General features: G+C 38.2%; 1 protein-coding gene across 1 annotated transcript in view; it reads right to left on the bottom strand.

The window, feature by feature from the left end:
• DOK6 (docking protein 6) overlaps positions 1 to 16,056 on the bottom strand; it is a 535,367-nt gene that overhangs the window by 402,403 nt on the left and 116,908 nt on the right. The gene's annotated exons all lie outside the window — the stretch shown is intronic.

Raw genomic sequence — 16,056 nt, 5'->3', positions numbered from 1 at the left:
CTCAACAGCACTTAACAACAACAACAAAATTTACTTACATCACTGTTATGGTGTTGTTGTATTACTGATCTGACTCACAGCAACCGTAGAGGACAGACTAGAACTGTCCTAGCTGTAATTTTTACAGGAGATCACCAGGTCTCACTCTCTCTCAGAGCCACTCACTGGTGGATTTGAACTGATGTCCTTTCATTTAGAGGTTAAGCATTAACCACTGCTCTGTAACACCCCATAAAATGGTTGTAATTGAAACATATGGAATGACCTTTAAAAAAAAGATTATTAGAAAGCATATGGTTCGTTGTTAAATGCCGTCAAGTTGGTTCCAACTCACAGTGACCTTGTTTAGGGTTTCTGAGGAGGGCTGGTAGGACTGAACCACCAACCTTTCTGTTAGCAGTTCAGTGCTTATCTTACAGTGCTACTTCAGGATTCTGTTATAAAGACAGAGGTAAACATTCATTCAGAGGTTAAAAAATGACTGAATTTCAAGACATCAGGTACAATGTTCTTTCTAAAATAATTCAACTGAAACACCTACAAAATTAAGTATTTAAAAATAAAATATTTTAACAGCGTGACAACAATTGTGAGGCTGGCTCAGGACCGGTTTCATTCTGTTGTGCAGTGTTTCATTCTGTCATGCACAAGGTCACTATGAGTCCCAACCAATTCAACAGCATCTACTAACAAACAGCCTTTGATAAAAGGAGTCCTGGTTCTATTGTTAAGCACTCGGCTACTGACTGAAAGCTTGGTACTTTGAACCCATCAGTTATTCTGTGGTTGAATGGACCTGGTCATTATATATCCCATGCTTTTCACAATAATGTGTCCATTCAATTAACATGGGGGTTGCACGGTGTGCAAAAATCAAACAGCACAAACATTGTTATTTGTGTAAAACCTCTGTATTCCCTCACATATTATGAGAGATACATACCTGTTATTTAAAACATACAATAGTGAAATAATCCGCTCAGACTCACTATCCACAATGTAGTAAAAGGAGCTACATACATAAGTTGTTGTTAAGTGCTGTTGAGTCATTTCTGACCCAGAGCAACCCTGTATCGGGTTTCCGAGGAGCAACTGGTGAACTTGAACTGCAGACCTTGCAGTTCAAACCGACTTCACAGTCCAGCACATTAACACTCAGCCAGATACTTAAAGTGCAATTCTATAATACGTGTAACTGTTAAAGATGCATTAAGTGATGAGGAATATTGATTTTCAACTACAGTGACACCTCAGGTTTCCAATGCATGTTTTACCCGGGCAATATACTAAAGAATAAGCAATATACTAAAGAACAAGCAATATACTAAAGAATAAACAGTACTAGTGTGTTTTATGCAATCAGTATTTATCATTAGTGCATTAACTTCCCAGATTTTATTCACTGTTTTTACCTCCTACTTGTAAAACATAAACAATTGAGGTAAGAAGACTTCTTTTTTTTTTTTAATAAGTATGATCCATAGACTTTAGGGAGGGGAGAGCGTATTTCACAGATAGGAACTGAATTGAGAAAAAAACAAAATTCCAGCTAGGTTATAGACTACTGTCTTGCTTTTTGAAACAGAAGTGAAAAATATCTAACCCTAAATGACCCTTAGAATAGACAGTCTGGACAGTGACACTTCTTCTCTCCTACTTTGGACATATTATCAGGAGGAAATCGTTCCTAGAGAAGGACATCAAGCTTGGTAAAGTGGAAGACCCCCAACGAGATGGACGGTACAGTGGCAACAGCAATGGACTTGAGCGTACCAATTGTGATGGTAAGGCAGGCTGGGCAGTGCTTCATTCTGTTGTGCACAGGGCCGCTGAGTCAGAACAAACCTGACAGCACCTAACAACAACAAAAACAACAAATGCTTTAAAGAAACTAGCTACTATAGGATAAGGACTGGACTGTTAACTGAAAGGTCAGCAGTTCAACACACCAGCCGCTCACTGGAAACCCTATATAGGGTCATTATGAGTCAAACCGACTGCAAGGTGCTATAGGCTAAGCACTGTGCTGCTAACAATTAAGATCAGCAGTTCAAACTCACCAGTTACTCTTGGAAACCCTATACAAGGTTGTTATGGATTGGAACTGATGCTACATGACACAACCACCACAACATTTGTAAATACTTATAAAGCATCAATTTACATATAAACAATTCAAGACTAGTTAAAATTATACTAGTAGAGTGATAAACTTGAGTTACTTCAGCTTACTTTACAATAATGTAAACCTTATTCAAGTCACTCAGAAATCAAGCATTTGAAATGAGAAAATATTTATTCACAGAATACTCCTCTTTAATGAGCCTTCAGAAACAGGACTGCAAGTAAGTAAAATCACCAGTCACCATCAAATGCATCATATACTTGAAGAATACTAAACATGATAGCTTTCCTGTATCATGAATCGAGGACAGTCAAAACTGGAAGTTGTTTTGACTGCACGGAAGAAACTACTTTTCTTTCTCTATTTTTTAATAAATATATAAATCAGATAAATACATTTAACAATATTTTATACAACCTAAAAAGTAGAATATGTTTTATATAAAATTCATAGTTTATGTAAAATATATCCAAAAACCAAACCCAATGCCATAGAGTCAACTCTGGCTCACATCCGTCCTGAATAGGATTTGTGGGAACTACAGAGGTCAGTAGTTCAAACTTACCAGCTGCTCCTTGGAAACCCTATGCTGGGTTACTATCAGTCCAAACCAACTCAATGGCACTTTAACAACAACAACAATCTTTTAAGAAGCATGCAATCTGATCTTTCTCCCGTGGAGAATGGGATTTACGTTGCTGACTTTGCGGTTAGCTATCCAATGCTTCTTCTACAACACCACAAGGCCACCATAAAAATGAAGACTTTGCCTTGTCTAGGAGAGTCTGACCACTTGCTTGATGTAAAGAAGAATACAATTAATACAAAATATAATTTTAGACAACAAAATGACGGCAATAAAATTTACTTCTAAAATTGGGAATTGTTGCTGTTGTGAAGTGCCGTAGAGTTGGTTCTGACCCATAGCGACCCTGTATGGGGTTTCCGAGGAGCAGCTGGTGAGTCTGAACCACCGACCTTGCGGTTGAAACCAACATTTCAGTTGTTGTTGTTGTTGTTGTTGTTAAGTGCCGTTGAGTCACCGCATTAAGCCAAGTGCCACACCAGGACTCCAAAATCGGGAATTAGAAATCAAAATATGACATATTAAACTCAACTACCTTTTCTATTCTAGTGCTTACTGACATTACCATAATTAAAAGCTGACTTGTTGTTAAGTGCCATCGAGGTGGTTCCGACTGATATCGGTCCTGAATAGGGTTTCTGAGGCTTTGGATTATTAGAATGAGCACCATTCATCTTCTTTATGATCACATTCTCATGACATATTTTATAAAAGATTTGTAAGTAAATTTGTTCAATTACTTTACCATACCATTAATAATCCTAAAAGTTATATTATCTTTATGAAAATGTATGAAAAATTCAGAGAATATGTATGAAACAATAAATTTTAATTTCTATCCCAATGAAATCTTTAATATTTTAGTTCTATTTTCTGCATTCCATCTATATTTACACATGTCCAACATTTGTGGAGCTATTTTTAAATTTGTTCTTTACACCTCTAAAATTTATGAACACTTTCTTAAGTCTTTAAATAGTCTTTAAATTCTCAGTGTGTAATAAGGTTGGTGGTTCAAACTCACCAGCCACTCCTCGGAAACCCTATACAGGGTCACTGAGAGTTGTAACTGACTCAATGGCACTTAACAACAACAACCACTGTGTAACAATGGTTATTACTATTTGTTGTTGTTATAAGGTGCCATCGAGTTGGTACCAACTCACAGTGACCTTATTATGCACAGCAGAATGAAAAACTGCCTGATCCTGGACCAACCTCACTACTGTTGGCACACTTGAGTCCATCGATGCTGCCACTTGGCCAATCCATCTCGTTAGGTGTCTTCCTCTTTTTCTCCGACCCTCCACCTTACCAAACATGATATCTTTCTCCAGTGACTGGTCCCTCCTGACAATACGTCCGAAGTATGACAGACGAAGTTTGGCCATCTTGGCCTCCAAGGAACACGCTGGCTGCACTTCTTCCAAAACAGATCTATTGGTTCTTTTGGCAGCCCGTGGCACTTTTAGTATTCTCCTCCAACACCACAAATCAAAGGCATCAATTCTTCTATGGTTTTCCTTATTCACTGTCCAGCTTTCACATGCATATGAGGTTATTGAAAATTACTATACTTCAGCATAGTTTATTTGGATCTTCCTGGTATTTGTGTCATTTCAATTATTTCCTCTTTGTATGTGTGAATAGTGAAAAGAAAGAAGTGATGTACATTCTTCATTATTTTTTATTACATCTTTAGTCTGGTCATTGTATTTTGAGTACGAAGTGACTGTGAGTGGAACTTATCTTTATTTTGGTTTCAGTAATGATTAAAAAGTTACTGCATCATTTGTCCAGCTGTGAGTCTTTGCAGCAATGCCACGTCCACATCAGTGTAGCTACCTGACAGACAAGGGTGTGCACGGACTGGGAGCTTTGTGCTTCTGTATGTCTCATACATGCCATGTAAGCTACGTGCCTGACATGTTCTCAATCGGTATTTATTTAGCAGTTGGTTGATTTCCTGCACTTTGTGGTTGCTAGGGGCCATGATATTGATTCCAAGTCACAGTGGTCCCAGGAGACAGACCCGAACTGACCCCATACGGTTTTTCTGGCTATAATCTCTACGGCGGTGGCAGATCATGAGGTCTTTTTCCCTTGGAGCCCTGAGGGTTCCAACTATATACTATTTTCTCCACCAGAGCTCTCTTCAATCACTTTGTTGTTGTTAAGTGCTGTTGAGTAGGTTCCAAATCATACTTACCCTATATAGGATTTCCGAGGAGTGCCTGTTGGGTTTGAACCTCTGGCCTTGTGGTTAGCAGATCAGTGCTTAGTCTACCATGCCACATCAGGACTTTTATAAAGCTGGTACTCTGGAGTCCTGGTGTGATGTTATAAGATAAGCACTAGACTGTTAACCACAAAATTGGTGGTTCAAACCCATCAGCCACGCCTCAGAAACCCTATACAAGGTTCTCTGAATCAGAACCAACTCAATGATACTTAATAACAACAAAGAAGGTATTCTATAGTAGTGCTATATTTTTTTCCTCTTCAAAACTTTTGTTTTGTTGTTCTTGTTTGTCTGTACTTACACTCTAAAATAAAAGAAGCTATGGTGGCCTAGTGGTTGCAAATCGGGCTATGAACCGCAAGATCAGCAGTTTGAAACTACCAGCTCTTCCCCGGGAGAAAGATGAGGCTTTCTGCTCTCGTAAAGATTTACAGACTCGGAAACCCTATACAGGGTCGTTATGAGCCGGAACCAACTCCACGGCACATAACAACAGAGTCCAAAACGAGCAAAATCAATATACAGAAGAGCAACTCCTGGTTCTGTGTCGCCTCGAGTTAATAGCTATCAGAGCAAACTTCTGGTCAGAACCAATCGTAACAGCTGGTCACAATACTTCAAACCATTTGATTGGAGAGTAGAGTTATAAGCACTAACAGACCAATAAGCACAGCGTTTCCAAATGTTTGGGAATTAAGCACAACACGACACACAGGTGAGTAGAACATCAGAATTCATTAAATGATAATATTAATACTTATAGGGGGAAAGTAATACAGCACTTAGAGACACTGTAGTTTCTCAAAGACATCTTAGAAAACATAGGGTTCAAATCCAACATTCTCTTACTAGAAAATGCAGACCAAATGATAGTCAAAGAGTCTCAAAGTGAACAGAACTAAAAACAACAAAAGAGCCCATTACTGTTTCTAGAAAAAGTATTTATGAAAGTAATTGTTTTTCTATTTTATGTAGGTATTTTTCTATTTTCTAAAAAAAATTCAAGAAACAACATGATACTACAAATTTCCAGTATTAGAAGCTTAAAAGTTGAAATGATGGCAGACAATCTTAAGTATCAGTATACTGTGATAATATAGTGACAACAAATTTTATAATTTAGATAAGATATATCAATGTCTTTAAAATTCTAATACGGTACATGCGTCACACACACCAAAAAAGTCACACTCTTATAATGAAAAATTTGAATCTATAATTAAAAGAAAATTACAACTGAAACTCTAATAGTAAACAATGTTGGTCATTCACATTTTTGAACATTTAAGGAAAAATGTTACCAACCTTCTACAGTCATTGAGAATACAGAAAAAAGGAAAACTTCAGAACTGTTTATGAATATAACCCAAACATGAAAACTATACAAGGATATTTTAAGTAAGAAAACCAATGGGTCACTCTCTCTTTCTAAACAGAAATTTTCAAAATTCTTTGAATCTTTATGGAAGCAGAAAGCTTCTTTTTTCTCTCCACAAAGTGCCTGATAGGTTTGAACTGCCGAACTTGTGGGTCAGTAAGCCCAGTGCTTATCCTACTGCGCCACACCAGATCTAATAAATATAGCATCAAAATAGGCAAAGTAAAGTTGAGAGAAATAAAAGAAAAATATATACCATTCACAGTACTAGACATTTCAAGAGATTTATGAACAGGGAGAAGAAAAACACAAGTTATCATCAGGGTACAGAAGAAAGGAAACTAGTACCATGAGAAAGTACAGTTTAATTCTGCAATAAATCAATTTAACACAAGAAAACAATTCGTTTTCATTCTCATTAAAATCTCAGAAGATACAGAAAAGGCATCTATTGGATAAGATTCAACAACCAAATAACATTGAAATCAATTCAAGAATAATTGCAAGACAGTAGAATAAGACTCTGGGAATGAATTCAATGTGTAAGGACTAGGGAGGGACTGCAAACCTCATGATCTGAAGAAATCCTGATTTTGTAATGTTGAAAATTCAGAACAAGCCCGGGTCAATTATGAGTTAGAATTGAGTCTGTGGCAGTACATTTTTTAGAATGGTACTCTGAACAGAACAAGGGAATACTGAATCGTTTAAAATCAGAAAAGGTGTGAGTCAGGTTTACATCCTTTCACTATACTTATTCGGAGTCCCCGTGTGGCGCTGTGGGCTAATGCCTCAGACTGCAAAGTCATTTGAACTGCAGTCAGAGGTTCAAGCTCACCAGCTGCTCCTTGGAAACCCTATACAGGGTCGCTATGGGTCAGAATCGATTTAACGGTACTTAACAACAACAACAAAAACCATAGTTATTCAATGTGTGTGCTGTGCAAATAATCCAAGAAGGTGGGCTGTCTGAAGAATGTATCTTCATTATTGGAGGAAGAGTTAACAACCTGAGAGATGCAGATGGCACAATTTAGCTTGCTAAAAGCCAATACTACTTGGTGCACTAACTAATGAAGAGCAAAAAGAACAGTCTTCAGTAGGGATTGCACTCAACAAAAAAGAAAATGAAAATCCTCACAACTAGGCCAGTAAGCAAATCAAGAAAATCAAACAATTGAGTTGTCAAGGATTTTGTTTTACTTGGCAACACAATCAACACTCATGGAGGTTGCAAAGGATGTCCTTCAAGTGTGAAAAAGCAAAGGTATCACTTGAAAGACTTAGGATGCCCCTGACCCAAAACATGGCATTTCCTGTCACCTCCTATGAAAGCGCAACAATGAATAAGAAAGACTGAATGAGAATTGATGCCTTTGAATTATGGTATTGGCAAGGAACATTAAATATACCATGAACTGCCTCATGAACTAACAAGTCTTTGATAGAAGTACAGCCAGAAAGCTCCCTAGAAGCCAGGATGGTGAGACTTGGTCTCATATGTTTGCAGGAGAGCCCAGTCCCCAGAGGAGGATGTGATTAGTAAAGCAGATGGTTAAGGAGAAAGAAGGGCTTCAATGAGCTTCTGCAACAAGAGTGCCCACACACAGCAAGAGCTTCCAAGCTGGTTCAGGACCAGACTGTACCACCTTACATTGTACAAAAGGTTGCTGTGAGTGAGAAGTGACTCGACAGCACTTCACAACAGTGGTCTTTGTGGAAGCAGACGGCCACATCTTTCTCCCTTGGAGCACTTCATGGATTCAAACCTCTGACCTTAGGTAGCAGTCACGTGCTTAACCACTGCTATGAAAATATTACAGCCTAGGGAACACTACAGTACAGTTCTACTCTGTCTCATGGAGTTATGAGTCAAAGTCAACTCAATGGCATCTAACAGCAACAATAAATAGTAATTCATTATAAGATTCAAGGTAATTATCAAAGCTTTTGCAATTAATAATTAATGCAATATCCTTCATCTCAGAAAAAAAATTTCAATTTATTTTTAAATTTATATAAAAATGCAAATGGCCTAGGTTACTAAATATAATGTTAAAGCAGACTTCTTAAGTGCTGTCCAGCCAGTTCCGACTCAGAGCTACCCTGTATAGGGTTTCCTAGGAGCAGCTAGTGAATTTGAACCATCGATGAGTCTTATGGTTCAAACCTACCTTGAGATCCAGTGCATTATCCCATAGCTCCACACCAGGCTAGTAAGAAGATTAGTAAGAAAATGTATTTTATAGTGTAAAAAATGCAGAATAAGCTAGACCACCACATTTTTCTCCCAGAGTGGCTGGTGTGGATTTGAATTACAGACTTATTGGCTACTAGACTAGGGCTTAACAGCTGAACAACCAAGGGTCCTTTATAGTGTTAAAAAAACAAGTGTCATTTAGTCCATTCCAAGCTATAGTCACTTTATAGGACAGAGTGGAATTGCCCCCTTGGGTTGCCATGGTTGTAATCTTTAATATCATGCAAGACAATTTCATGTCATGTGATGAAGATAATTTAAAAATGGCTGCAGCAGTACATCATCAGGGAAGTGCCTGAAAGTCTCGCCCAGCAGAAGGCATGGAATGAAAGACACCATTGCTGGTATCAGATGTATCTTGGCTAAAAGCAAAGAACACAAAGTTACTATACAAACATCTTGCCTTTAAAGCAATTACTGCCTTGCAAGTATAAGGTATGGTGCTGCAGGGTAATGCACTGGACCGCAAGGTCGGTGGTTCAAACTCACTGGCTTCTCCTTGGCAACCCTATACAGGGTTGCTATGAGTCAGAACAGAGTGGACTGCACTTAATAACAGTAAGTTTTGTATGACAATGAGTACTCAATGTCATACAAATGCAGAGTCCTATTTACATCTGAAGATCTTTTGCACATGCCTTTCTCCCTAGCCTAGAAAGTCTGCTAATTGTCTTGATGAAATACAAACATATCCTTTAAGACTGAGTTTGTCAGTTACTGTAACAGCCTGTCAGGTCTCTTTCTACAGAGCTATTTGCTCTTCCAATGGATCCAATAGGATTTCATCAGTCCCTAAGTCACAACACTAATTCTTTATCTATACCCTGGCATGCCTACGCTTGCCTTCCTTACTAGACAAGACTCTTATTTTACTGCAGTAAAGGTTTAACTTCTTAATTCCCTAGCAGGTAGCACAATGCCTAGACTGTAAAATTTTGTTAGATGAAGTGAAGTTGGCAAAACACTATGGGTGCACCAAGATGTGGAAGATACAGCCCACACTCTGATGGTGTCTACAGGCCACGTCAAGTGTGTGTGGAATTACACAAACATCAGACTTGATTAGCGTTTTAAAATATCGAATCTACCTTAAAGTCAATGTATGGTCAAGAGAGTGTAGACAATTCATGGATGTGCTTGAAAACTTGGAACTCAACCACAGACAATTAACAGTAAACAATAAATACTCGCAAATTATAACACTTCTCGATTTATTTGATGGTAAATGGAGAAAGTGTGTGCATATCTCATAGATATTTACATTGTAAACTTTCTTATGTAAAGTTGTTTTTCTTCCTTTTTCCCCAAAATGCTGGCCTGCAGTAAAGCTATTTGTCCAGGGTAAGTCAGAATGAAATAATCAACCTCCCTCTCTCTTTCTCACGTCAAAGGTATTTCTCCATCGACTGCTGTGCTTCCTCCAGTAGTTACTGTCAGACACTTGTTTACCTTTTCAAATCCATCCTATTAGCGTCTCATCTTAGCTGTTGTTGAAACAAAACTATATTTTAAAATAGCTTTCGTGATTGTAGCTCATGCCTGGCTCCCTCATTTATTCAGTACATCACTGGCTTAATAGGGATGACATGTTCAGACGGCCCAGAGACAAAGAGGAACAAGATGCAGGACTGACCAAGCCACAAATGAAAAGGAAGTTATCTGAGTACCAGAGAACTTTGAAGCTGACAGCCTTCTGAATTTATTAATAGGGTCACCTTAGAATAAGAGAAAAAAACGTTTATCACTGTTTTGCATACATTAGAAGTTATCTCACCAGAGACAAATAGGACAGTTCTCTTTAGTTGCCTGTATCTATACAATAAACAAGACCTTCACTAAAATGGTGGCTGCAACATGACAGGGTTCAAATACGGCAACAATTGTGAGAATGGCACTGGAAGGGCCAATCTTCTTCCTTCCACTGTGTGTAAGGTTGCTATGGGTCAGAAATGACTGGATGGCACCCAACAACAACAGTGACACCATGCCTTCTTACTTTCCTGTGCTGTGGTCTACTTGAAACAAAATAATAGCAATTCAATAAACAGTGAAGAGTTAAGAACTCTTAACAAAACTATGCTTGATGGAAAAATATTTTGTGTCATCTCATGTTTTAAATATTATAGTCCAGACTGATTATTTCAAAAAGATAGAAGATAAAAATGATTCCAACATTAACAAAGAGAAGCCCACCTACAAATAGTGCCCTATAGCCCCAGTACGTCCCAGCTCCACACGGATTCACACCACTTCAGTCAGTCATGATTAATGGAGCATGCATGTTCCACAGTGACCCCACATACAACAGAAGGAACCCCTGTCCTGTCCTGCGCCACTCTCACAACTGTCAACATGTTTGAGCCCACTGGTGCAGCCACTGTGTCAATCCATCGGGTTGAAGGTCATGTTGGGTTGTGACCAACTAGGATGTGTGCAGCAGTGCCCCGCTCAAGAAGACAATGGACACACATTCAAAACAGCAGCATCAACTGCCTTTTTAGGGTGAGGTACCAACTGCCTATTTTCCTACTGCTGTCAAAATCCCATGTTCAAGAGATCTGGGTGCTAGGCAGCATAAAAGTTCCACCAGCTGTGACGGAACCATTCTGAAGCAGTTTGAAGTCCATTTTAATATAACACCCACTGTGTGTCATCATTTTCATTGAGCAGAGCTTCTCTTGAGTCCAAGGTTATGGGCAGAGCTCAAAGCTGAGTAGGTTTGAGTGAGCTGCCTTATGCATGAGTGTTCTGCTTCTTCCTGAAGGCGGGGATTAAAAATGAGAGATTCACAAAGGGGTGGAGCATATTGCAGACTTACTTGGAGAGTTTGGCTTCCCTGTCTACAAGGATAATGACCCAATTAAAAAAAAGGAAAGACAACAGACTCCAAAAACTTACCGTAATCTTTTGTGTTGAGTGAGATGGGATAAATCAATATACTTGGTGGCTGACTGACACAAATCATGATTTTACTCACAATATAAATTAATGAGACAATGTCCTACTTGTTTATCATCAGCAAAAGCATCTATATGAGTTACTGGAGCTTCTGTTTTGTATTTTAGCCTTTCTGAATAAAATAGATGGGTTATTCGTTACACCTCAGGAGTCATTCAAGGAATGTGGCTGTTAAGCATTTTATAACCCAATCTCCTCCTCAGTTTTACAGAAATGTCATTTTCCCCCATCTTGGAAAGTTCGCACATAGAGAAGATACACAAATCGATGCAAGACATACATATGGGAATTCTTACTGTTCAGGTTCTCAAAATGATGGCAAAGGATAAAAACCCAGGTTTTTAAATGTTCCCTTCCTTGGCTTCATTCCATGTCTTTTTTCTTTCTTTACGTATTATCACAGGTTCAAATCAGTGTTTTTATTCCAAAAGTGACCAGTACCAGAGTACATAGAAAAATTAATACTGGAAGTATTAACCAAGTAAAATCAAATTTCAAATATTTACATAAGGGAATTGATTAGTTGCAAAACTTCTAGAAGAAATAATCTAAATTTTAAAAAAATCCTTATATTTTATGTATATATTGCTATATAATTTCTCTAAAATATGAATTCCATAAACTGTATGTCTAAACAGAGGAGTTCAAATAAAGCCTACGCAGAAATATGTCTATTTTAAAGGTTAAAATGGCTCTAGCATTTTATTAAATTTTAATCTGGCAAATACTAATATGAATTGATAAATAATAATAAAGAGAGTTTAGTTTTCAGGGCAAACACAGTAACATTTTAATGATACATTACATTTTCATGGGTTTGTCTTTTTTGATAAACTCATTAGTATTATGGTTTTATAATACCAACCATTATGTTGAACCTTTGGCGAGTGTCTGAGGATGGCTTCTCTAGAGAAGTAAATCGATTGGACCTTATACCTGATCAATGAACGGGGCCTTCTCTACCACTACAACAAAGTCTTTATCAAGGGAATGGTTCACTCCTGATATTGGTCAGATGTCAGAGTGGAGGCTTCCTGTTCAACTAACTGCAGGGCTGATGATCAGCAGGTCAGACAGCAGGCAGGCAGGTACAGCAGGACTCCCAGGATGGACAGCTAAGTCCCAAAACCAGAGGTCAAAGAATGAGCCAGATGTAAGCTCTAGGACCAGTAAAGAGCATACAAGCTTTGCCTGAATGTCCAATATATTAGAAACAAGGAAACTTCCTGTCACTTGACTGTCTGCTCACAGCAGACCTCCACATAGAGTTGGTCACGTGATATTCAATCTCATGGTGAGGAGAACTACAATCCTGGCCCAGTCAAACTGACACAAAAGCCTTAGCTATTTCAGCAAGTAACAACTGCATTTATTTATTGCTGAATAATTTAGCTCAACTACAATAAAATCCACATCACTTCGGAGAAAATTTTGCTTTTGTTACATCAGAATTTTTCCATATGACACACACTGGCAAAATGTTCTCATTTCATGTAAGATTTCCAGAGAATAGAAAGGTGAAATCTAGTTTTGAACCCAAAAGGATATTATTATTCATCAGCAAACAGACTTGGAAATACAGGGTTACATCCTTGTTGGAAAACACTTATGGCTGAAAAACCACAATGATCTAGAATGACTGGGAGTTTCCCTCCCATAATGCAGTAGGGGCTCACACTATATAGGGACAGACTGCATTCAGAGAGGGAGCGTGTGCATGTATGTGTGTGTGAGTGTGTGTGTTTCTGAGAGGCTTACATACCAGCAGGCACACTTAGAACTTTATTGGTTCAAGCTTTTGACTGAAGAATAAAAACATAGCCGAATCCTAAAATGACAATAATTTTAAAATATGAAAAGCCTCTTGCTCTTCTTGATTTCACACAAGATGGAAAGCTGCTCTGCCTTGATATATTTTTTAATAAACACAAATTTAAGGGAATTAATACTTCTATTGCTCAACATATTTTTGCTATTTTAAATACTTCTAATATTTTAAGAAAATTATGTGCCACGTTTAGTGAGTTTTTACTGCTGTTTTTATTATAGTTACAAAAATGATGAATATAATTGTCAGACTTAATATTCAACACTATTTTACTATATATATTTCATAAAAGCAGGTTACTTGTGACACATAATTGAAATAAAGCTAAATTTTGACCTAACATTTACTACCAGTGATGTGTACTCACACTAGAAAATAAGGCTTGAGATATCAAATACCTAACATTCTAGAGACAACTAAAGAAAATTCCTAGTTGAGCTGCAGAGCTGCATTTAAAAAAGGAAAAAGAACAGATATATATTTGAGGGAGAAAAATTACAGAAACCACTGATTAGACTAAATCCTTCATTTCTGCCTGGACAACTGAGGCACAGAGACTGGTTGCCAAGTCAAGGATAATATCTCTTGTTAATACAGAGGGAGGGCTGATGTTTGGGTGTCGCTGGTTCCCAGTGTATCACTCATTACACGACAGCTTTCATTTCCCTCCATTGTTAACATTAAGTCTCCCACGATGGTGTAGACTGCAAGTCAACAGGAAAATGCCTGGACTCAGTGTCCACACTTGAACCATGTGCCATGTCCAAGTAAGGGGACACTCTAAGTAGCCCGGCTTGTGTAAAGTGAATTATTGAGTTCACACTGGGTGAGGCTGAGAGAATAGTGAAGCTACTGCTTTGAACATATAAAATGTGATTTCTGTCAAAAAGAGTATTCTGTTGACAACCAAGAGAGCCCGAGTGTGGGGTAAAGGGGGAGCTGAGAGACAGAATCAGTTAATATCCATGGGAAGCAAACTTATTGTCATTACCAGGATCAGCACCAACATCTGTTCAAGCATTTACTCAAATCTCTGTTCGAGTCTACATCCATATCCTATCGACTCAGCATTGTACTTAGATCTATCTAACAGGAAATTCCTGCATGTGTTTTTATAGGTGCAGCCATTTCTGTCTACTGGATGTTTCATATGGAATGGCATTTCAATGAACCAGATTCTAGAAGCGTTTTAGTGACAGAATGACAGTTCCAATGATAAGGCACTTATATGTGATTGGTACTAGGGGAAACTGTTTTCTGTTTCACAGGGTGGATTGCTGACTACAATGCTACATGCAGGATGGTGACTAGTCTGTAGGTAATAATTTGTGGGATCAATTTCCGAAACACGTGCCTCACCCTTCTCTATGGCTTCCTTTTATGATGCTATAAAATGACGACTCTCATTATCGATGCTATAAAACTGGAGAAAAGGCATTGTGCCTAAGTGTACAGCAGACTTCATCTTCTTTAATGAGCATCTACACATGAAGGCTAACAACATTAAAGCAAACAGTTTGGGATTTAGGAGAGTCTTTGCTCCTTACTTAACCCGAGTCTTTCATTCTTAAGCATGCAGTTCTAACTTATCATAACTCCAATATGAAATGAATGTTTAGAAAAGAAAAGGTCATAGAATTGCATTAAGGTACCAAGTTGATCAATGGTTAAGCATTTGACTGCAAACAAAAGGTTGCTGGTTTGAGCCCACCAGTCATTCGACAGGAGAAAGAACTGGTGACCGGCTCTTATGCAGATGACAACCTGGGCAACCCTAGGGACAGTTCTGCTCTGTCCTACAGCGTGGCTCTGAGTGAGAAGCGACTCAACAAGCCACAGAAGAATAAGCATCACTGTACCACTGACTCATCTCTTTGGCCAAAAGAGAAATAGCTGTGTGTGACAGATGGCTGCCAATACACGAACAGTGAAGATCTGAATGAAGGATGCTTGTAGGGTGTATAAGAGTTGAGTAACTCTCAAATAATGTGTACCTCAGGTCAGCTCATACACATAGTATAATAGTAAGATGAACTTTTGGTGTGGTCCTGGAGGATAAGCACTGGACTACGAATCACAAGGTCATCAGTTCAAACCCATCAGCTGCTCCTTGGAAACCATATACAGGGTTGCTAGGAGTCAGAACTGACTCAACAGCACTTAACAAGTGCAGTAAGATATGTTCGACATATCATAAAGGAGGCATAGCATAGCAAGAGATGGATCCACTTCGTTCCTCAAATCACCTCTCTTTACACATGCATTTCCTATTAAGATTGAATTGGTTTATGACTACATTTTTGGAATTAAGATAATATGGCCAGAACTATCATCTACCTCACTTCACCCATGAATTTATTCTTAAAGTTTTTATTGTGAATTGCATGATAGTTTACATGGGAGAACATCAGTTTTACACATGTTTATGTTTTTCAAGGTCAGCAGTTCAAGCTCACCAGGTACTCTCGGAAACCTTATACAGGGTCGCCATGGTTTGGAACTGATTCGAAGACACTTAACAACATTTTGTTAGTATTAGTAAATGTGTCCATATTCAACAAAGAGTTTAGCCAAAGAGAAAGAGGGAAAAGAAAACTGGTTGAAATGAAAACAAAGATGATGGTGAAAAGGAAAAGGAAGAGAAGGAGAAAGTCAGGACAATCACAGAAAGAAACAAGT

This window comes from Chrysochloris asiatica, unplaced genomic scaffold, assembly GCF_000296735.1.
Source record: "Chrysochloris asiatica unplaced genomic scaffold, ChrAsi1.0 scaffold00021, whole genome shotgun sequence".
In the NCBI taxonomy this organism is placed as follows: domain Eukaryota; kingdom Metazoa; phylum Chordata; class Mammalia; order Afrosoricida; family Chrysochloridae; genus Chrysochloris; species Chrysochloris asiatica.
The sequence above is the reverse complement of the archived record's forward strand: the minus strand, read 5'-3'. Positions and strand labels throughout refer to the sequence as shown.